The sequence below is a fragment of the Artibeus jamaicensis genome, unplaced genomic scaffold (genome assembly GCF_021234435.1).
Source record: "Artibeus jamaicensis isolate MK-2021 breed Jamaican fruit bat unplaced genomic scaffold, CSHL_Jam_final contig_252, whole genome shotgun sequence".
In the NCBI taxonomy this organism is placed as follows: Eukaryota; Metazoa; Chordata; class Mammalia; order Chiroptera; family Phyllostomidae; genus Artibeus; species Artibeus jamaicensis.
In genome coordinates this window covers 261,784-285,351 of record NW_026521538.1, presented here as the reverse complement: position 1 = coordinate 285,351, position 23,568 = coordinate 261,784, and the positions used below count along the sequence as shown (strand labels likewise).

Here is a 23,568-nt window from a genome sequence, read left to right as displayed (position 1 = left end):
CTGGGAGACCAGCAGTTTGAGATACAGTCTCGAAACACCCTGGAGGGTGCGAAAGCAGTGTATTGACCATGCAGTGATTAGCCAGACAAACTAGAGACCCCTTGAAACCTCAAAAACAACAAAAAGGCAAGAGGAGAAGTACTTCGTGCTATGACGGTGCTGCCTTGAGAATGTGTGACTGAGAAGCTCCCTGTGGTCCAGAGCCAGGTGGTCTGGATTGATGTTTGGTAGGAGTGAAGGTGGCGTAGATGACCTTCACAAATCCAGTATCGTTCTTCACTCTTGGGACGGGGTAGAGTTGAGGATATAGATGAGGGAGGGAGGTAATAGTGTTCAATGTGTTTGGCAGGGCCTAGAGCAACTCTTGTGATTTCTTTTGGAGGACTGAGTCAGCGAAGGGTCTTGTTTTAGGCAAGGATATAATGGTGCAGTAGGAAAAAATGGATCCCCTATGACTTGAGGGCTACCAGAAGGGGCCAAGTTAGTATTTTGCGCTTTTCCTAGATGTGTGCCCACCCATGCTCTTCCAGGTTTGCACTGTGACTCAGCTGAAGAACCCTTCAGTTGAAGGGGACTCTCGTCCTAGTGAAGGATACTGCACATTGCTGCTGGGCCTTGCAGTGGGGAAGTGACCTTGGTCAGCCATCTGCTTTCAGGTACTGGGCTGTCTTGAGGTCATCTGGTAGCACCCGGGGATGTTGGGGAAGAGATCTCTCTAGACTGGACCATTCAGGGAACCCGCATTGTTACACAGCATTTACTTTGCCATTCTTGGCCTGACATTGCTCAGGTTGTTAATTGACCACAACGTGGAAATCTGGGAACAGAAGTGCTCTGTTGGCTTGGTGGGGTTCCAGCCACTGTATTGATCAGCAGCATCCTGCTCTTTAGGCAGTCAGGACCTGATGAGAGTGCTGTGTGCCTTGGAGCTGTTCCTCGAAGGCCACCTTGATGCCTAGATCCTCTCAGACCCTCTGTTCTGCCAGGGCGAGCTACACAAGTGTAGGAGGGCTCAGGTCCCTGTTGAGACCGGAGCAACTGTAGTCGTTTATCTGGAGGCACTGGCATTGGGTCATGGTATATGGACTGGAGCAAGGAGGAAGGCCCCATTTATTTACCTAGGTTTTCCATTCTGGATGCTGGCATTTTATGTATTTTTCTTTACTTAAAATAAAAAGGAGGCCCTGGCTGGTATAGCTCAGTGGATTGAGTGTGGGCCTGGGAACCAAACAACTGTGGTTCAATTCCCAGTCAGGTTACATGCCTGGGTTGCAGGCCAGTTCCCAGCAGGGGATGCACGAGAGACAACATTGATATTTCTCTCCCTCTCTCCTTCCCTGCCCCTCTAAAGATAAATAAATAAAATCTAAAAATAAAAATAAATAAAAATAAAAAGGAGTTAAATGATGGATGTTGTAATGTAATGTAAGGAGGGGGTAAATGTACTAAGAATGTACAACTCCTCCAGAGCCTGGATCCGTGAATCCTGCCCCAAGGAGGCTGAACTACAGAACTTCAGGAGCTTGTACCGGAGAGCTCCCAGACCCTCTGGGTGAAAGATATGGTTTTCCAAATGGGCACCACAGTCTGGGCATCAGAATCACCCAAATGTTGCCTTGGCCCCCAAATCAGAGATTCTGACTTAATAGGCCTGGGGTCCAGGAATTTTTTTTCTTCTAGTGAGAAGAGCTTCTCAGTTAGAGATCTAGGGGAGCTCTTCTCATTCTCCAAGTGAATTCTGTCTCCTTGTTTTTTCATACTGACCTTGAACACCAAGCCCTACTAACCATGGACATATAGTCAGTCTTCACTCCTCTTTATGCCCTTTTCCACAAGCTTGTCTTTTGGGGATGCTTTCTTTCTTTCCTTTTTTTAGATTTTATTTATTTATTTTTAGAGACAGAGGAAGGGAGGGAGAAAGAGAGGGAGAGAAACATCGATGTGTGAGAGAAACATCGGTCGGTTGCCTGTCGCACTCCCCAACCGGGACTTGGCCTGCAACCCAGGCATGTGCCCTGATTGGGAAAGAACCAGGGAAGCACCCTTTCAGTTCGTCATCTCCCCCCACCTCCCTTCCAAGCTTTGCCTCATCTCTTTCTCATCCCTGAAGAACAGGAGAACTCCTCCTAGGGATTTTGATGGACAGATACACTGGGACATGTTCTCTTAAATTTTTCTTGCTTGAAGCTTGACTGCATAGCAGACTCTGGCCCTGGAAATGCAGGCCCTCGGGTGGACAGGACCATCTGGTGACTAGCACAGGAAAAAATCCGTTTACTGTTTTCTCAGAGACCTCATTTCTTTGGTCTGCAGACTCACAGACAGCACTAGTTGGCCGGAGGGAGTCCTGGTGGGCATTGCCGGGGAGCGGGGCTGAACTGGTGGCACTCTTGACTCTTGACAAGGGCCCTTCGCGAGGTAAACTTCCAAGGGGGCGCACGCAGGGCTGTGCGTGAAGTCTCAGCAGATGTGGGGGCACGTGGCAAAAGGCAGGGGTTTTTAAGGCCCCTGAGGCAATATGAGACTTGGACCGGACCACATTGGAGGGGCTGTTCTCAGTCCTTGCTTTTGTCCCTGTTGTCCCATGACATGTAATTCTCACCTTCCCCTTAGGTTGCCCCGTGCCTGCCCCAGTCCCATCCCTGCTCCAGGGCTTCCTCACGTCCCTGCCCATGATGGGAAGTGTCTCTTCACCTCAGCTGTGCCAGGAGCCCCTGCTCAGTGTTTCTGTACAACTGTGCCTACCCAGCTCTTAACATGTACCTGTTGTTTTCAAATTCTCCCTGAGTGTCTGGGTCTGCCTCTTATCCAGACAGACCACCATGAGGGCAAGGACTGGGCCTCGTTCATCTTCGTATCTCAGTCACCTCACACACTGCCTGGCCTGTAACAGGGTTCAGAAAATATCTGCTGAGTGAATGAATCAATACATTCTTTGAGGGGATGATATAAATAATTCCCACCAAGATCTTATAGTTGAGCATTATTTACTTATTATAGTGCTAGTACCTTGTATATAATAAGCTTATTTATAGCCTTGTAAAGGGAAATGTTTCTCGTGTAACGAGTATATTTTAGACATTAACTGAGCACTGTTGAAATAGTAGATACATTACATTTGTGAGATTTTTTTTGTACTTAAAGCAGCAAAATTATTGAGAATGCTACATTAGAAAATGAACCCTTAGGGAACTTCATATAATTTACTCTTATATTTTTTGACAAAGTAAGGTCTGGTGAACATTTTAGTAAAAAATAGATTGGGTACTTCAACTGTAATTTCCTTGAATTTAGTGTTAGCTTTGAGAAACACACAGATATCTTTCTCTGTGTGTGTGTGTGTGTGTGTGTGTGTGTGTATTTTGCTTCATAATGTAAGACTGCTGTGCAATGGGGCGTAGTGAAAGGTTGTGGACTGGCTGTCAAGAGACCTAGATTCTAGAATTGGCTCTACCTCTAACTGTGGAAGTGGGCACATTTCTATAAAATGGGAGTTTTGTACTTGTTCAGGGGTTGCAACATCTATAGGAGTGAGGTTAGGAACTTAAGTTGATATATGTGCTCTACCATCTTTTCTCTTATAACTCACAACCCCCTTTTCTTCTTTTTTCCTACTTTTGTTAAAATCATAGGTAGAGATACTAGTTCTGTCCCACAAGAAAACAATAATGCAAGGACAGTGATAATCACAGCTCTCCTCTGTGTTGAGACAATAGGGAGTGCTGGGGACTGTGGCATATTGGAGTAGCCAAGCTTGCCCATGAAGGGCAGCTGCTTCTTAGCACCAGCTAATCATATGCCAACAAAAATATGGGCCATTTTTGACAGATCTCCTGATTTTTTTTAAAGACATGCCAGAGGTCTGGGTTTCACAACATATCTAGTTTTTAGTTTGTCTCAGATTTTCTGAACATATCCTATAGCTCAATGTAATAATACTTCTATACGCTAGATGTGACCCAGTGGGCTTTCACTTTGTCATCCCCATTATACATGATCTCTAACGCTTCTTTCTGCCCAATATCCAGTGATTTTACAGGGAACCATGTCAGGTTCACTGGTGCACTGACCTTGGGCAGAGACCGCAGGTGCCTGATTCATACCAGATGTTCTGTATGTTTGTCGTTGCAGGAATTGGCATTTTTGGAAGAGTTTATGAGACCCTCTCTCTGCCCAGAGCTCCTGGACCAATGCATCTTTCCATCACATCAATCCACTGGTGAGTATATGTGTTTTTTTACTTCTACAATGAAGGGAAACATTTTCAGTGGCCCGTAGGATGTGGTTTTCAGGGAACCACACTGTCCTTTCTGTTATGGAAAGGAAGGGCACTGGGCTGGAACTACGGAACCAGGCCTACCTGGGTTCTGGTACCCGATGTGCTCTGCCACTTTTACTGTGGGATAGGAGGTGAATAGCTGGACTCGTCTGGGCCCCAGTCGGAAATGAACCCTGCCCTGCAAAAAGAGATTGCATTTGTGAGAATGCTTCCAAGGGAGCAAAGTGCTTGGCAAGTATAAGGTAACCCTATTTGGCATGGCAATTCTAAGCTAACAAATAAAACATGAACACATGACAAAAACGTGAATTTTCAATACCTGTCTTCTGAGCCCCCCCTCAGAGTGGTTCTTCAGAAGATTTGCAATTTTTTTCCTTCCTACCACTGTAGCTGCTGTTTTTTGAAAGATGAATTAATTACACTTCATTGTTACCTTCCTTTTTATTTGCAATCAGGTAATTTCACAGTTAACAAGTGTTATTCCTTTTAGAATGAAACTTACTTACTCATCACAACAGGTAAACATTTCACCTCTGCGGCAGCTGAAAGAGGCAAAGACACGTCCTTAACAGTAATGTGCTCTGCAGCTGAGAAGAGAATGTGTTGAGGCCTGCAGCTGATCGCTGTTGGAGGTCTCATGCGAGCCATGGAGGGCAGGGCCGCCATGAGCCAGGGCGGCAGTGAGACCTGTGCATCTTGATTCCAGACACTCTTTTGAGAAAAGCTGGCTTGTTTGACGCTAACTGCCTTGTCAGCTCCCACCATGTGGACCAGGTGCTTTTGTGTCCCTTGAGACAAATCGCAGTGGCACAACCACCAGGGAACTTGCAGCGTGCTGAGCGCTGGAGCAGGTAGGAAGGGCAGTGAGTCAGGACAAGCAGGCCAAGGGTTAGGGACCCATCTCAGGCTTGAAAAGCTTGAGATTACTTTGTCTAAAGTTCAGATTACTGTGTCTAAAGGGACATGATGGACATTCTGGGTTCTGTAACTGGAGTCCCATCGGGTAAGCAGGGTGAGCTCTCTGGTGAGAGTCCCCAGGGAAGCAGATGGCCGCAGGTGGGTGGGGCGCTTTGCCTATTCAGCAGGTATGTGTTAAAAATGCCCACTCTGTGCCCAGGCACTGCTTTGGGTCCTGGAGATTCAGTGGCACAAGACCGACTGTGTCCATATTTCCCTGGAGCATAGATTTGAGTACAGGTGACAACCAAGAATGTGAGCTCCCTGGGGGCAGGAGGCTTTGCTTATCGTATTATTGCTGTATCACCTGGTTCTAGGAAGCGCACCTTGCTTGTGGTGGGTGCTCACTAAATGTTGTTTTATGAATGAAGCAGATAGCTAAATAGGTAATATAATTTCAGGTAGTAATAAGTACAAAAAAGAAAGCAAAGTGCCCTGGCTGGTGTTGCTCAGTTGGTTGAAGCATTGTCCTATAACAAAAGGGTCATGGGTTCAATTCCTGGTCAGAACACATAACTTAGAAAAAAACAACATGAAGGACAGGATGGGGCCCTTTTTTGAAAGAGTGATCTGAAAAGGCTTCTGTGGGGTGGGGGGCAGGGAGAAAGATTTTGTTTTGTGCAGCGATCAGAATGGAGTGGAAGCATCTGGGGAGGGGTGTTTAGGCGGAGGGAACAGCCAGCTCAAAGAAAGGCCTTTGATGATGGTGGAGCTTGGCATGAGAGAGGACCAGGAAGGCAGCCAGTCTGGCTGGCCTGGAGCTGGGGGCAGTTATGGGAAGGAGAGTGATATGAAATGAGGTCAGTGGTAGGTGGGAGCCAGATCCTGGAGGCCATGAGAAGGAGTCTGGGTTTTACTCCGAGCGTGACCGGATACCCCCGGGGAAGTCTGAGTGATGTGATGGGATCGGATTTGTACTTTAAAATGGTTTCTCTGGGTCCTGAGTGCATAACAGAGTTTGGGGACAAGAGTAGAGTCAGTGTAACCTCCAGGAGGCTCTTCTGGTGGTCCAGGCGTGGCTTGGTGTGGTGGATTCAGAAGGATGTGAGATGGGGAAGGTCGGGATATGTAGACGGGAGAGCCTGTTGGGTTGGGTGTGGGTATAAGCAAAAGGAGGAGTTGAGGATAAGTTGGTGTTTTCTGGGGGGTGAATGAAGTTGCTATTTACCGAGATGGGGGACAAAGGGGGAGGTTTAGGCAGACCCTAAGGGTTTTGTTTGGGATATATTGCATTTGAGATTCCCATTTGATATTCTCCCAGAGATGTAAAATTGCCTGGGGCTGGAAATGGTACCTTTGAGAGTCATCCCAACCTAGATGGTCTTTGAAGTGGTGAGACTGGATGAGACCATCTAGGGAGAGAAAAGAGGGAGAGACGGGATTTGGACAGAAAAGAGGGAAGGCAAAGCTTGGATTTCCCATGTAAAATCCCTACTAAGAAGTAAGTGAAGACACATGCTAAGGAATATGGTAGAATTTCCTGTCTTGCAAATATAAATTATTTAAATAAGATAACATGATACAAGAGTGGGAACAAAGCATGTCCTTGTATAAAAATATTGGAAATACCGTGACTCCCCCAAAACAAGAAAATTCCTTTTAGCTCCTACATTCAGTACCAACAACAGATTGGTGGCTGCCAGAGGTTGTGGGTGAGGAGTGGGCAAAATGGGCAAAGTGAGTCAAAATGTACAATCGTCCCATCATAAAATAAGTCCTGAGGAAGTAATGTACAGCATAGCAACCATATTTAATAATACTATATTGCATATTTGAAAGTTGCTAAGGAGTAGATCTTAAAAGTTCTGATCACGAGAAAAAAATCCTGTCATTATGTATAGTGACAGGTGTTAACTAGACTAATTGTGATGATCATTTCTCAGTATATGTAAATATCAAATTATTATGTTGTACACCTGGAACTTATGCAGTGTCGTACATCAGTTGTACCTCAAAAATATATAAAATGAAAGAATGTTAGTTTTAAAATTGCTGGTCAATTAAATGCATTATAACTGCATTTGTGCAGCTGGCACGTGGCTGTGCCTTTGGCTGGCGAGAGAAAGAGCGAGCACCCTCTGCCAATACCGTGTAAACTCACTGTGCTTTATACGCACTGGGACTTTGCAAGCTATTTTGATGACTATTGAATTTAATTCACTGTTAGTGTTTCAGATTTTTTTCATCCTATAATTATATCATCCAAAAGTTCATTAAATGAAGGTTCACTAAGTGAAAAACATGCCTGAAAAGTCAGTCACTTTGCCGTGAAAGTTAGAGGTGATAAAATCTTATGAAGATGATCCGATAGGCACCATAATTTGCAGTACCTCCTTTTCAGAAGTATTTAGGATGTCTTTGAAATAGCAAGAATAAGTGCTACAAATAAAAAGCAGCAAAAATGTCTCTGATTCTTGTCATACAATAGATGCGTGTGTGTTTCATGTATCACCCGTGTCCTTCTACTGCCATCGACTGATGAGAAAAAATCTGTTCTGAATCCCACCCATCTTCATTTGTTTGTGGGCTTCTGGCCTAAAACACGGACGTTACGTTCTGGTTTTGTCCTTTCCCCAGGCCAACTGCCCCACTGAGCCTCCTGCATGTTCTCGCTGGGCTCCTCAGGTTTTTCATTTAGAGTTTACCTGGGAGCTTCTTTAGTCCTGTCATCTCGGACGGACAGTGTGGTCCTCGGAGCCTGCCAGCCCGCTCTCTCCTGCCCTGAGCTTGGGCCCCACCCCGCTCTGGCTGCCCTGGTGAGCCCCCTGGTTTAGCTGTCCCTCCAAGCCTTCTTTGAATAGCCTCAAGATTTCCTTTGAAAACATTTTCACTTCTTCTCCCGAGCCTGGCCTTTTCAGGCCTTCTGTGGAGATGACAGAACAGGACACCAGTGCGGTTGTTGAGGGCCGTGTGAGACCCGGCATTCTGCGCTGCTGCTGCAGATGGCTCGGGAAATGGGCAGCTCGCACTTGCTTTTACATGTAGTCCCAGACCCTCGTATTTCAGTGAAAATATCTAGTGGGACTTCTTTAGCCTCTAATCTCCGAAAAGTAAGCATTGATTATATAACGTTCTATATCTGTAATCAGCAGTTTATGGCAAAATGAAGATTTCAGTGAAATGGTATTTGCGACCAGTGACATCAACCCTGGTTTTCATCTGTCTTCTGTTCCCAGAGTGGAACTAAAAAAGCTGAAAGAGAAATGAAACTTACCGGCAATCATATCGGGGAGGATTTCTCCTCCCTACTTACTTGTTCGGTAAGTGATTCTAGGAATAAAAGGATGGCACTTTCTGGTGCCCCTAGAGACTTAAAGTGGTGGGCCATTAAAAAACAAAGGCTGTGTCCTCCTTAATGCTAAACAGCAGAACAGTGGTTCGTTGCTTGTATGCTGCAGACCATCTCAGGATGAGGTGCTGGAGGTGAGTAGGCTTGTGGGGAAGGCACTGGTATAAGAAGGAAACTTACTTTTCACTGTGTACCCATTTAGACTTTTAATTTTCTCTGTCATGTTGATGTATTAGCTTTAAGTATCTTCTTTAGGCCTTCCTTCCACATGATCTAGAAACACTCAAGTTCCTTCACGGACTGGTTTTCTGAGTGCTCTTGCTCACTGTGTATTTTGACCAAGGTGGTTGCCTCTTCCCTGCCCATGGCCTTTATTTGCTCAAGGCTTCATGTTCATCGGCAATTTGGGACTGGTCCTCTTAAAAGTTGAATTTAAAATTTTTGCAGGTTAGGGATTAGGCCAGTTTCTTTCCTTCTTCCATCCCTCCTTTCAAAAAGGATTTAAGGCTGTCTCTAGCCAAAATTTGATTCAGCCGCTTTAGACAAATATGGATTAGAAATGAGCTGTAATTGCCAGGAGTCAAGCCACAAATTATGGATGTTTCAGCTGGCCAGCTCTCTGCCACCCTTCAAAGCAAAGGCTTGCTGCTGCGTCGTGGAACAGGACAGGGGATTTGGAATCTCCTGTTTTTGATAGTTTCCAGCTCCAGAGTTTAGTCAAATTTAAAAGCAACCCAAACTCATGTTCCTTGTCTTCAGAATCTCTGCTACTGTAGGAAAATGCTTGAAAGGGAATTTGTGTAAGTTGTCACCTTTCTGAGAGTGAAGTCCAGGTTGCGTGCCGGACCCATGCTGCTGCTCACCTCATTGCCGTTTGGAGTGTGTGCTGCTGGGGCAGCTTCTGCGGGGGTCATTTTCTGCATGCATCTCCTTGGGCTGCTGCATTGGTTTGTCATTGTGTCCTACCCATTTCGTGCAGCAGTGACATTTCTTAGGTGTCGGTGCTTCTCCAAGAGGTTTACACATTTGATTTTGTACTTTTTCAAAAAACAGGAAAAGTGTATCCCACTTACCAACCATGTTTAAAGCCAATATTTTTTTTCCCTTTTCCATCTAGTGACTACAAATAGAGAGTGAAATACACCTTTTGTCTTTCCTTCTTCCCCCTGGTTTGAGGAGGTAAATATAAGATTGTACTTGGGGTTTGTCACTAAAACGAGGAGATCAGCCTCCTCTCCAGTGATTACCGAATGTCACGGGATGAAATCACTCTGAATGCTCCACTGACTAATTTAGACGAGGCACCATCTGATACCTACTTCACAGCAGTGCCCTCATCCTGAAGCCTCCTTAACAACCCCAAGATGACTCACTCTGTTTTCCTTACTCGGAGATTTTCTCTGGTCTGCTGATTACAGCAGTGATTAAATAAAAAAATGGTTCCTGCCGAGGAATGCTTTGAAAAATCAAATGCATTGTTAGGGCTTGAACTTGTGCGATTAAACTTTCATTGTTATAATCAGATAGGTAGTGGGTCATTGGTTCTTAAGCTTTTGGGGAGGAGGGGTCAAGAATTCCTCTAGGACGCATATGAACATACACTATTTGCATATGTGATAATGTTACCTTTTCGGGAGGTGATACTCCCCTGCCAGTTATCAAGCCTTCTAACACACAAACCGTTAGTGTACCATAACGACCGTGACTGTGTGTGGGTAGCTCTGAGCGGCAGGGCACTGCTCTGGGGTGGAATTTCTCTTAGACCGAGAAAGTTGAGGGAAGATAGGTGTGTTCGAGGCAGCCAGACTTTAGGAAATTCGCAGCTTCCACAATTGCCCCAACGTGGACTCCAAAGTTGAAAATACTCTTCTATGAATAGCTATTGTTTTTATATAAAAAAAGAAAGTTGGGGGCATCTATAGCCTTTTTGTTTTCTAACAGCCGATTTCATTTTTTCTCCCTTCTCCCCTGTCCAAGAGAAAGGTTATTACTCCTGGCCGGTGTAGCTCAGTGGATTGAGTGTGGGCCTGTGAAGCAAAGAATCGTGGTTCGATTCCCAGTCAGGGCACATGCCTGGGTTGCAGGCCAGTTCCCAGCAGGGGACACATGAGAGACAACCATACATTGATATTTCTCTCCCTCTCTCCTTCCCTTCCTCTCTAAAGATAAATAAAATCTTAAAATAAAAAAGCTTTATTAAAAAAGAGAAAGGTTATTAATATAGAGAAATATAGGTTCTTAAAAAATATAGATAGCAACCTTCATTTTTCAACAAAATTTGTGTTTCTAGATGTATTTTTCCCCCTGTGTTGATCATGTTTTTAGCATTGTGTTTTGGGTGGTCGGTTGCAAACCAGCTGCCCACAAAACACTAGTTTTTAAAAGGCTTTTGAAGTGGCTGGCATTGTAAAGGTCAGAGAATTTCTCCTGACTTGACAATTAGACTCTCCAGCATCATGGGACATGTTCTTGCATGGACCAGCAACGGACTATATCACTGCACCCCTAGTCCCTGCATGTGGGGCACGCGAGCCCCAGCTGGATGCAGTCCCCATCCCGCCCCTTGCCTGGACCTTCTCGGGCTTTTTGTTTTATAACCCCTGACTTAAAACTTCAGTTTAAAATCTTATCTTGAAAAATCAAGGGATCTTGAGGTAGCAAGACATCATTTTGTATCCTCCTTTTTAAATAATAGAAGCTAAACTTGAAAGGATGGGGAGAAAAATAGTTGGAGCAATAGGGTTGTGAAACCGATGTTTTCCTCCTTAAAGAGATTTATGCATTTTTTAAATAAGAGAGGAAGGAAAGAGAGCAATAATATGATTTTTTTGGTATTCTTTAAAAATATCAAACCATTATATTAGTTTTGAAACATGTCATGTACTCTGTATAATGTGGTTTGCTCATAAAATTACCATATTGGGAACGTTTATACAAATCTACTAATTACATTTGCTTTCAAATAGGTCCAGTTTTTTTTTCTTCCAAATAGAACTGAACTACTGAACTTGAAGGAGCTGACCATTTCTGAGGTTTTTTTCCCTTTTTATAGTAAGCAGACAAAAACATATGTAATTAGATAACAGAAATCACCGTCTTAGGAAGAGAGGGCTGTTAGTTTTTTGGAAGGTGGCGCCTTCCAAAGTGCCCAGTAGATGACGGGAAATGAACGCCACATAAACAAGACAGAGTCAACAAACCAACCTAACACTTGAATAACCGTGTGAATTTCATCTAAGTCATTCCCATTTTATGAGCTATTGTGATCAGCACTTTCCCTTTCTCCTAACAGTGCCTTTTTCCTCCTAAAACTATTTTTGTAAACTTCTTGAAACTATGTGCTAGTGAGGATGAAGGCAGCACCGTGATCACTTTTTCATTTTCAGCTACTTTGCTTTAGGGTGAAAGCTCATGCAGGACTCTTGGTATGTTGGGCCGGGGATGAAGAGGCTGGAATCTCCACCCTGACTTGGCCCTGCCTGGCCCTCCACCTGCCCAGCCCTCTACCTGCCCAGCCCTGACTTGCCACCCACATTAGGACAACCTACGGTAGTTTATTTTTTTTTAAGATTTTATTTATTTATTTTTAGAGAGAAGGGGAGGGAGGGAGAGGGAGAGAAACATCAGTGTGTGGTCGACTCTTGCATGCCCCCTACTGGGGACCTGGCCTGCAACCCAGACACTTGCTCTGACTGGGAATCAAACCAGTGACACTTTGGCTCACAGGCCAGCACTCAGTGCACTGAGCCACGCCAGCCAGGGCAGTTTGTTTCTTATATAAAAGAAGATTATATTTGGGTTCCCCTCCAACTCTAACAGTCTAGAATTCTCCATTCTGTCCCATGCAGCACTCGGCATTGGGCATGAGTTCTGGGAAACCAGAGTATTAGCCGCATGGCAATTTCTGTGGGATTAGAAGAGCAGAGTCCCAATGGAGCAAGGATCCTAATGTCATTATTTATTCCTCATGGTGACCGTAATAAACATGAAAGAACTAAGTCTAATGAGTTTTGTGTTCACGCTGTAACACGAAACCTGCAACACTGGAAGAGAACTCTGTTGCTCTGTTTAGTAGGGAGGTGAACTGGGCAGCATTTTTATGTTCTTGGCATTCTATAGACTATTTCCAAAGCCTGTGTTCCTGGACTTATAAGCTGACCCATGTTCACTGGTTGACTGCCCTAACACTTGAATTTTATAATTCTGGGTGACACTTTTATTTCTTTTCAATAAAATTCTTGTTTTGGCTTATTTTATTAACAGTTATCTTTTTTATGTTCCAATTACAGTTGACATTCAATATCATATTAGTTTCGGGTATGCAGCAAGCATAGAGGTTAGACATTTATATAACTTATGAAGTAATCCCCCTATTTTTCCTTTCTTTCAATTAGATCTAACACCAGTTGTATACCATCTCTTAACCATTATGTGTCAGAATTGTTGGCCAGGACAAAAAACACGTGGCAAGGTTTTTAGCAAAGTAAACAGTGCATGCTGTAGAACATGCCCAGCACGGGTGGTGGCGTGGAGGCAGCCGAGGGCACCACACGGCAGGGCCGCACCAGCTACTGGCTGCGTGTGCGTGGTGCTCCATGCCCTTGGCTGAGAGCCTGTCCTGGCACTTAGAGCCTGGAAAAATAAATACGCACTGTAATACGTATGCAGTATATATTCAACCTACGGAGTGTGTATCTTATATTAAATATATTGAGTGTGCTTTGGGAATTTTACTTCAGAAATAACTGGCACTAAAATGATTCAGTAGTGTTTGGGTTGGCATTCAACGGGCCGCTTGTACAGAAGCAAAGCAGGGAGCAGAGACCAGGCCTGAGACAGCCTCGTCCTTTGTGTTGCAGAAAGGACCTTCTTGGCAGAATTCTAGGCTCAATACCTGAAGACACTGTGTGTTTTGCATCTCTTTAGATTACCTCTTCAACATCGGATTCACTGACGTGTACTCATTAATTCAGCCAGCAACGATTGAATTGCTAGTAATATTTGCATAATGCCTCTTGGCATGCACAGTACATCCGTGTACCTCTCCCACTCAGGTGTGCTTGTTTGAGCCCAGTCAGATGCATGGGCAACAGCTGGCGTTGGGTGATGGCCGGGGTCTCCATTCTTCCCTGTACTTTGTGCTGTGGGCAGAGATGCCCACAGCTCAGCCTGGACTTTTGAGGAAAGAACTCAGGACGGGTGGGCAGTGGATTGCCACGGGAGCTGTGCGTAGACAGCCAGGAACAGAGGAGGTGGGGATCATCTACTGAGCATGAGTGGGCTGGTGGGATGCGGTTGCAGCTCTGAGGAAGACGGAAACTATTTGGAACAGCTGCCGTGGGTTGGGCAGTTGGGGCCGAGAGCTGAAAGGAAGGCCCACTGAGCGACTAGCAAGAAGCCTTTGTGTACAGCAGGTGTGGCTGCTGTATGTCCAGGGATGAAAGGAGAGGCTGGGGCTCAGGGGCTTGAGGGTTGCCTGGTGGTTGACCTTGTGCTGGCGTACACCAGCCCTGAGAATGTATAAGGAGATGTTGAGGTGCACAGTGGGGAAAGTTGGGGGCCTGGGAATGCTGGGCATTAATAGCTCTTCTTAGCATGGCTTATGAGACCCTTTATCTCAGAACTGCTCCCCCTGAGCATGCCCTCGTGGGCCATTCCTGTGTCTTTTGTACATTTATTCCTCTCACCCTTTCCTTTGGCTTAATTCTCTCCTACTTCAAGTGCCGGCCTGGGCAGCACACTCCTGAAAAGCTGTTCCTGATTGCCTGGTGCCCCATTTTCTGCTGGGTCAGCTGACCCTTCTCCCTGTCCACACGTCTCCCCTCTGTACTGTAGCAGCTTGTTTACAGGCTGCTGGTGTGTGTGTGGATCAGAAGATTTTTTCGAGTGCAAGACTGTTCTAGTGGCCCGTGGAGCACCACAAGTGCAGGGGGTGTTCAGCCAGCGCTTTCTGAATGGAGACGTGACTGCTATGCTGCAGTATTAGTGTTGGGTTGGTCAAAAGTCTGTATGGCTTTCTCTGTAAAAGATACACTTTTCATTTTCACCAATAACTTTATTGATTTGGATGTTTTGAGTATGTCAAGCCATCTCCCATGTGATATAATTTTGATCCCAATTAATGTCTTGATTTCATCACTATCAACTTCAAATGGTCTACCCAACCACGGACCATCGTCCAGCGAGAAATCTCCAGCACGAAACTTCACAAGCCACTTTTGACAGGTTCGATCAGTCACAGCACCTTCCCCTACACTGCACAAATATTTTCTTGTGTGTGTTTCAGTTGTGTTTTTAGCTTGCTTGAAATAATAAAGCATAATATGCTGAAAATGTTGCATACTCCCTTCCATCTTCAATATTAAAATGGTTACGCGCAAATTCACCAGTTTTGTAAGTGTTTTTAAATGCACGCTGATATGACAGCTGTCACAATACAATCTAACAAAATTGTCTCTAATGAAGTTAAAAACAACTTAGCACTCTACCCTCTTATGGAAAAAATCAAATGAACTTTTTGGCTAACGCAATAGTATAACAGGATGCTGGAACTGGAAGAAGTGACAAGATCGGCTAGGCCAACTCGCTTTGTAATTCACATGGATCTGAAACACGGAGGCTGAGCGCCTGCCCTGATGTCGCCCAGCTTGCCTGAGGCAGAGCCGGGACTCGGATGCACCTCTTCCGATTCCAAGTGCCATCTTCTTTCCTCTACACTGCAACAGTCTCCACGTGTGTCTATGGATGACTTCTAAGTGTGTAAAGATGTCAAGCCTCTGCCTCCACTTGGCTCCTGTTCAGAGCCATCATCACTGCTCACAGGGCCTGTTACCCCGTTTTTCTTGCAGAGAGGAAAACAGTGTCCTGACAACCGAGGAGCTTTTCCTCTGCACGGTGCCAGGTTTACAACAGCACTTACCTCACTGCTTCCCCTTCCCTTTCCGGGTTTGTCCGAGTTTATCTTTGGTTGGGGCAGGCGTCAGCAACCGTTTCTAAGTAAACAGAGGAATCTCAGATTCAGAGTTTGTAGTTCAAACATTCAGTGCCTCAGTCTGTCCCCTTCTAGCCGCTGGCGCTGCTTCTCCGGATCCAGACTGCCCTGGTGCAGCACGTGTTACAGACGGTGGGGCACAACGGACCTTTCCTCCCTGGAGCAACAGCACTGAAAAAGAAGCCTTAAGACCGAGAAAGTGGACACTCATCTGAATCATTTTGTATCAGCAAAAAAAAAAGTCATTCGTTAGGTTTCCAGACCCCTCCTTACAGAATGGGATGCAAGATAGAATGGCTAGAAATGCTTGTTTGTGTGCTTTCTATTTCTACAACTTGTCTCCAAGCTTTTGGACCATATTCGATGTTCAGCGTGTTCTGTTTAGGGTTTGGTCTCAGTGGGCAGAGGGTGGGGTGTGGCTGGTTCCCTTACTGCCTGTTCATGGGTGGTGCAGTTTTGTGAGGTTGGTTCCCATTCGCTGTGGATCGTCTGGGCTCTCTATCACCCTTGGTCCATAGCACCTCTCCTTAGCTCCAGGATGGGAAGGTTCGCTCACTGAGCACTGGGGGTGGGAGAGACTGGTTTGAACCTTTGTGCTCTTCTGTTAACTAACCAAACAGGACCTGGCTAGAATGCCCATTCTGTTTCTTTTTTAGAAAAAGTACTTTAGAGACCAGGGTCTTCTAATTCTTCATTACTTTAGGGAGCTCTGCAGCACTGCCTACGCCCAGCACTTCCATATTCCCCCCCTTTTTAAAAATAATTGAGAACTGGATGATGTCCAATGCCCCCTTTCAGCTCAGAAATCCCGTGGCTTAGAAAGAGCCAGTGTCTTTGGTCTGAGGGGTTTCCGAGGGCACTGCGGACCCTTTGGGCTGATCCTGAGTCCCAAGATTTAAGCTGGAAGGACATCAGCCAAGGGTTTGGACTGCTCCAGGAAGTATTTTGATTTGCTATATTCTCTGCTTGGCATCTACTCATTTCCTTCAGGGACGTCCCCTTCCTTGGAAAAAATATCTCCAAAGGTTCTTGTGTGATTGATGAGCTAAGACAGCAGTCCATCCAGGCATTTCCATTCAGGGATCTTGGCTTGTCACTCCCAGGTCACTGGGTGAGAAGGACGTCACCAGTTTTAAAATGCTCCTGACATCCACCCCTTGGTGACCCATCCCCATGGGTTGTGGTCCTTTTGCTGGTTAGTGTTGAGAGCGACAGTCTCGAGACGAATGGCTTTGACTATCGTGGGTATCTAGCAGAAGCTGTTTCCAAGGTGTCAGCCATCACCCTGCTGGGCTGTGATCTGAAGGTATACTTTGAGAGGTGGCCTCTTTTCAGCCCAACCCTCCAGGTGTAATTTTTCTGGTGCTATGAATGAGAGCATTAGAAGAGGTTCTCCTGGCACCCCAGAGGTGCGTTGGGGTCCCTCCCAGAAGTTGTCCGAGGATCGTCACAAGGACCCTGACACAGCCAAGACTTGACTGTTCTTCTCAGTGGCCACTTCAGGCTCCCGGTTCATGTGGAGCATGTGGTCAGCCAGAGTACTGCCCCCTCAGCTCCCCCAGAAATATGCAGACTTCACGTGTAGCCGTCTTACACTTAACCTCGTTAGACTTGATTCATTTGTCTTGCCTCCTTGAAGGACTTTTACAGTCCAGCTTTTGCCATGTCACAGGTTGGCTGTATCCTTCATTTGTGTCGACTCTAGACAGGAGTTGTTGACCAGAATGTCCCAGGACGGGGCTATATCCACGTGCCTGTGGTGGTCTGATGGTTCAGTTGTCCGTATATAAACCCACCTAATTGCTCAAGTTTCTTCCGTCATGTTTGGCCCAGGTGAAGTTACAATCACCTGAACTATTGGTCTAATATTGATAAACCAAAATTTTAAAAAGGAACTGGTTTAATTTGGTATTTATTCGTAGTGAACCCACGTTAGTTCTTGATGATGGCCATGTTTTCTTTTCTCGGATACTCATCTACTTCATACTCCAGGCTAGAATTTTTCTGTACATTGGTGCCAAGCTTTTTGGGGTATATATCTGGAACCTTCTTTCCCCATCTTTCAACAACATTCCTTTCTGGAGGGTAACTGACACCTGCTCGCACCTTGGCTACCTGTGGGTGGATTTGTTTGAGCCTGAAAACCTGACTTGACTTAGCAGCTGTGGCTCTCCTTCCGCCTCCACACCCGTCTTCTGCTTCAGTCACCTCTTACCAAGCCGCCTTTTCCAGTGCGGAGAACGTGCTCTCAGGTGGAGGAGGTAGAAACAGCACCGCAAGGAACCATTTCTCTTGTTTTCACCATTGTAACAATCTGCTGGCTGCCCCAAGCAGGCCTGTTACTTCTTTGCTTTACTTCTTTGCTCTGATCATAGCTTTAAAAAAAAAATCCAAAACAAACCCCCTCAAACCCACCTTCCCTGATGATGATTTACATTCAGACCTTAGCCTTTTGGACTTCCTTCTGCTGAGAGATAACCTACCGTCTTTTGTTCAGCCCTGACTGTTTCCTCCTCCTGTGGCCCAGGCCAGCGGATGGAGCTTTGTAGGCGTCTAAAGGACTTTTCAGGGCTCTGCTAGCTCCAGGCTGCACCACCCTCTGTGACAACAGGAGTTTTCTCCCAGCTCGGGTGACCTCTACTCCCTGTTTGCCCTTCCGAGAACTGCACTTCTCATCATCATGTTCTCTAATTTTAAGCTGTGACAGGCTCCCTGGGCTGCCTGGCATAACCACGCAGGGCCGGGCTAGTGACTCAGGACAAGACTCAGCCCTACAGACTGCCCATAACTTTTATTCCCGCCCTGACCCCCCGAGAGACCGTCTCTTCAGAACTCCCACCCAGGGCAGGGCTGGGCTGGGTCCACTAGAACCTCCGCCAGGGTGGAATCCTCAGCATCTGGGCCTCTCCCTGAGCTGAGGCACAAGACCAAGGCCACCCAGCCCCGGTCAGAGAACCAGAGGAAGGAAACTGGTCAGGGATGGGCCAGCAGAGAGCATGGGCTGCCTGAGCTGGAAGCCGGACACTTGGGGAACAGAGAACAGAGGGAGGCTGGAAGGTCTTGCTTATGATAACTCTGAGGACTGTATCAGCCAGGGGAACCAGGCAGCCAGGTGCTCCACCTTTCTGCAAAAAGAACTTGGTATTGGGAGTGCGCCCTCTCTTAGAGTTGCCCATCCTGTTTTGGGATGAGTAAGTCCAGGAGCAGCTCTATCCTGGCACCTGGCAGTGCCTCAACATTCCCTCATCTCAGGCTTGTCATTCCCATAAAGAAAAACATCTTAACTTCATTATTACAGATTTAGGATGATGATGACTGAGGCTGGATTGAAATTTATCTCTTTACTGTCTATGGACAAGGATTTACTAAGAAAAATCTCAGTGAGGGATGTTGATTTAGGAAAAGATTTTTAAAGGACCCACTTTAGGAATTCACATTTGCATAGGAACAATAAAAGTGCCAATTGAAATGATTCTCACATAGTCATTTCAGCAGTGTGGGGACTGCTGCCTGGCAACTTTTGTACAATGGAAGTGAGTACTATGAAATATTGCTTCTTCCATTTGTCCTCCCAACTGAGACTAACTAAGCACCTATTTGCAATGCACTCTGCTAGAACCAGGGGGTTCGGGGGGAAGGTCAAGAGTATAAAACCTAATACTTGCCCTCTAGGGTGGACAACCGAGGGGCTTCCCAGAACATGAGTCTACCGGGAAAGTCCAGGGAGAACTGAGCTGAGTTGGTCATCCTACCTGAGGAGTTGAAAGGTCACTAGGAATGAACAGGACTCCTGACACATGCCACCTGTTGAGAGAGACCACACCTGTTCACACTGTTTTAAAAACTGTTGGCATTCTGCCCTGTGGGGCTTTTCCCTCTTCAAACCGAGCAGTCTAATTCCCTTTTGAAACTATATCCTAACATTGAAAATATTTCTGTCCTCATCATCCTTATGAGCATCAGTTTTCCCCAGGCGCCTGCTGTGTGCGGGGTCCAGACTTTGCCCTGGGATCACGGGTGGAGCCGCCACAGCCTGGAAGTGATAGGAAAGGCTTTCAGCTCCTGAGGGAACACCACCCCTTCCTACCTTTTTAAAAAGTAGTGTTTTCAAGCACAGTAGGTACAGGGTAAATATTTGTGGATCAAAGTTTATTACTTTGTGGTTAAGAGTAAAAGGTCTGCAGTCATGGACTGAGTTTCAAATCCTATCTCTCTGCCTGGCACTTGCTTACTGATCTTATCTTGGCTGGTGACAACCTCTGAGTATCATTCTCTTCATTTGTGGAATTGGGATTAATACGAGGGTATTCATAATAATCACAGTTATGGGATGATCGGGGGCACACTACTATATAGTTGCACAGACCCTGAAGTCAGACTGCCCAAGTTCAAATCCCACTTCCTAGTTATGTAACCTTGACAAAGTTGCGGAGCCTCTCTGGGCCTTAGTTTTCTTATCCATGAAACAGGGCTAATCATAGACCTTATATCAGAGAGTTGTGAAAAGTAAGAATTTCTCTGTACCTCATGCCTGGCTCGCAGTGTTTTATAAATGTTTGCTACATTGAAAAAGCCATTAAACCATTATTAATGACTTCATTTTGATTCTTACAAGAGTCCCTGTGAGGTTAGATGGGCAAGTGTCACTCCCCATCCCCATTTTCTGTCATTATTGTACTGGAGGGTAAAAATGAGATTCTGGTGTGTTAAAGTGGTTTGCTGAAGGGGAGCTGGCTAGTAAATACTGAAACTGGGACCCGATCCCCTGGTTTTTGCTGTAAGAGAAGGTACAGGTGAACTTGCACACATTTACCCAGGCCACGTGGGTGTGAGTGAATATTTTAAGGCTTTGATACAATGAATCTGGCGGCGAATAAATCTGAGGCAACTGAAGAGTGGATCTCCCTCTTCTGCGCCCACACCCTCCCTCCCTCACATGAGCTGCAGTCGACCCCTGGCCTAGTGCGGACCCGCGGTCTTTGTGAGCTGCAGCGTTGGGCGTGTACCTCCCACTGGGCCTCTGGGACTTCCAAACGTGCCACGTTAAGCCTCTTTCAGACTCTAACTGCCTGGTTAGTGTTGCCTGTCCTCTGGCTGGGCTCCCTTTGGGGAACACAAGATTCTACTGCCTTTATATACCCGATTTCAGAACACCTTAAAGGACCTGTTCCATTCAAGCCCAAATAGGAATCTTCCCCCTCCCCCTGTCTTTATATTTGGTGTTGAAATTCATCATGGCCTGTGAGAAACTTAATTCTAAAAGCCGTGTATCAGGAACATGGAAATAGCCTAACAACACTGGCATTTGCCAGTCTCTTGTCACTTAGGCAGGTATCTTTTGATGAAAATGTTTTGTGTTTGTTCATAAACGTGGGCTGTTCTTCTTAAACATGCCCCAACATAAGAGGTCAAAATGTAAAGAGTATCCTATAGGAACAAAGAAAGGTGCTTTAGTACTTAAGTCCTATTTTTGAGCTCTGGAATTCAATTCCTTCCTGTTTGTTGCCAGCTGAACCTGGGACTGATGTATTACATGAAAATATATTCCTATCTTCAAACAGGGACAACAGGACATTCTGTCCTCCAAATTTCAGTGTTTGAATTGGGTGTTGCAGGAAACTTGGCACCCTCTCTTTCTTTTCAAAATAATAAACAGCGATGATGTCGCCTCGGGTTTCATCTGATAGGGCTTAGATGCTATTGCCTCATAAAGGCTGATTCATAGACAAATGGGAACTAATTATAGTAACTCAAAAATAATGTCCCCGTTTAAATTTGGCAAGGCAAGATGCCTTGCGTGTTTTGTAGGACATGAGAGATTCCGTTTCTTTAGTGGCATGGAGGTGACATACCCATTTCTATTTTAGCCCCACAGCGGTTGTGCTGGGTCATTACCTGCCATCGTCATTTTATTTTTTTAAGGGATTCCTCGCTCTCTCTCCTGCATTCTCATGCACAGACAGTGAAACACCTCTTGCTACCATCTACACAGGGAATTATGTTCTGCTATCTGCCCACTGCGTTTTCCAGAAACAGGAGTCTGAATTGAACAAAGTAGATGCCATGATCTCCTCCTCCTCCTTGTTCTTCTTGTTCCCTTTTTCCTTCTTATTCCTTATCTTCTCCTTCTCCTCCTCTTCCTCCTCCTCCTTTTCTTCTCCTCCTCCTGCTCCTCCTCCCTCTTTTCTTCCTTCCCCTTCTTCTTGTTCTTGTTATTCTTGTTCTCTTCTTCTTTTTCTTTTCCCCTCCTTCTTATCCTCCTTCTTTCCCTTCTTTTCCTCTCCTCTTCCTCTTCCTCTTCCTCCTCCTTTCAGAATCTCTATTATAAAACATGGTAGGAAATTACTCACTTCTCTCGATGGGGTGAATAGAGAATTGTCAAAAAGAGACTGTTCTGATCACTTTTACTCTACTTGCCTTCCCTACTATGAATTAGGTTGGAAAGCAAGTCATTGATTTTCTTCAAATAATTTTTTGTTTTTTATTTCAAATAAGTAGGTGATACATGACCATGTTGAGAATTCAAAAACTGGAGAAATGTTTGTAGTGAAAAGTAAATCTTCCATCTCTCCCCTATTGAGGTGCCTAGTTTTCTCTTCAACATCAGTTCTGGGTACCAGTTTCTTGTATGCTATTCTGGAGATTTTCTCTTGAGTTTATAAATATATGTGTATCTATGTTTTCTTCACACAGATGACATCATGCTCTTCCCAGTGTTTTACACTTGGCATTTCTATTTAACCATAATCTTAGAAATCATTCCGTCTCACATTTCAAGCTACCTCATGATCTCTCATAGTTTTGTTATTTTCATTCAGTAAGATGTGTCATAACATGCAATTGCCTATGAATGATATTTAGGCCATTCTAATATTTTGCCACTAAAACCATGGGATAGCGATAATCCTATACATGTGCCCTGGGACAGGTGATCTGTCTCAGCGGTATGAGAGTGGGCTCTGGAGGCCAAGGGCCTGGGTTTAAACCCTGGTTTCTCCGATTACTGTCATCTACTCTGGTCTTGGCTATTACTTAATCTCTCTGTGCCTCAGTTTCCTCATCTCTAAGATAGTATTTATCTCATACTAAATGCAATGATTAAAAACACTGAAGCTTACCCTAGCCAGGCCAGGTGGCTCAGTTGGTTGGAGTGTTGCCCATACAGCAAAATGCTGCAGCCTTGACCCTGGTCAGGGCACATACCTAGGTTGCAGGTTTGATCCCTGTTTGGGTCCCATATGGGAAGCAACTGATCAGAGTTTCTCTCTCACATCAATGTTTCTCTCTCTGTCTTTCTCTCTCTCTCTCCTTCTCTCCCTTCCTTCCTCTCTCTCTAAAGTCAGTAAACATATGCTCAGGTGAGGATTTAAAAAACCAAACACTAAAGCTTACAGACCAGTGCTGGGCATGTAGACAGACCTGTATGTATTTACTAGTATTGTCGTATGTGTGGTGTGGAAACTCCTCAGTTCTAAGACATACTGATCTCTAAGTGTTTTTGAATCACTCTTAGTGGCTTTTACAAGCCAGAACGTAGTTTTTGAGCCTGTGGGTTTTTTCTCCTAAATTCACTGAAATGCCACATTCATCTTCCCTTCTCCACTTCCTTGTTGCATTTGTGTAACATCTTGGAGGAGAAAAAGGAAGATTGTATTTCAGGCCACTATACTCATGTGTCTGAACCTTTTTAAAGGCATTAAATGTATTATTGTCCATGGTGATAATTTTTTACAAATGGTCCAAATTTTCACCCCCCGCCATACTTAACTGATTTAGAACTCCATGATATTTTACATTTAGGTAAATACACAGCTCGTGTGTGTGTGTGTGTGTGTGTGTGTGTGTGTGTGTGTGTGACTCAAATTTATATAATGATTTTACCATTTTTTAATTGTGAGTTAAATCTTTGGAAAAGACCGGAGAGTATACTTACCCTGATTTAGTTGACTTTGACGGGGGAAGTGTACAGGGTCCCGCGTCACCTATAGGTCTTACATCATCAAAGTCCAGCACTTTTGGGTTCAGACAGACCAGAGCTGAAATCCCCATGTT

At 45.2% G+C, this 23,568-nt stretch overlaps 1 protein-coding gene across 1 annotated transcript in view; it reads left to right on the top strand.

Annotated features, from left to right (window-relative positions):
• Positions 1-23,568, top strand: part of SORBS1 (sorbin and SH3 domain containing 1) — a 224,942-nt gene that overhangs the window by 58,248 nt on the left and 143,126 nt on the right. The window contains exon 2 of the mRNA XM_053662484.1: positions 4,132-4,219. The gene's annotated coding sequence lies outside the window, so the exon portion shown is untranslated. The remainder of the gene's footprint in view (positions 1-4,131; positions 4,220-23,568) is intronic.